Raw genomic sequence first — 321 nt, 5'->3', positions numbered from 1 at the left:
CCTGTGGTACTCCTGTGTGGTCAGTTTGATTCCTCTATAATTGTTATAATCTTTATGTTCTTAAATTTATGGATCGATGTGGTGCTTCTCCATTCTTCTGAACACCTCTGTCAAACAGTCGATCTCAGTGCTGCTGTAGTGACCAATAATGTTAAAAAACGAATCGCCTTTATCAACACATATTCTTACTAAAAATATGGAGGTATCACTGTGCAGGGTAACTAAAACATTAACAAAATACATAACATTTATTGATGCATAGGTAAAACATACATATAACAGTTCAAATTGAACATGCCACAGGACGGACAAACACTTCCC

The sequence above is a fragment of the Penaeus monodon genome, chromosome 23 (genome assembly GCF_015228065.2).
Source record: "Penaeus monodon isolate SGIC_2016 chromosome 23, NSTDA_Pmon_1, whole genome shotgun sequence".
Classification (NCBI taxonomy): Eukaryota; Metazoa; Arthropoda; class Malacostraca; order Decapoda; family Penaeidae; genus Penaeus; species Penaeus monodon.
Note: the sequence above shows the minus strand (reverse complement) of the source record.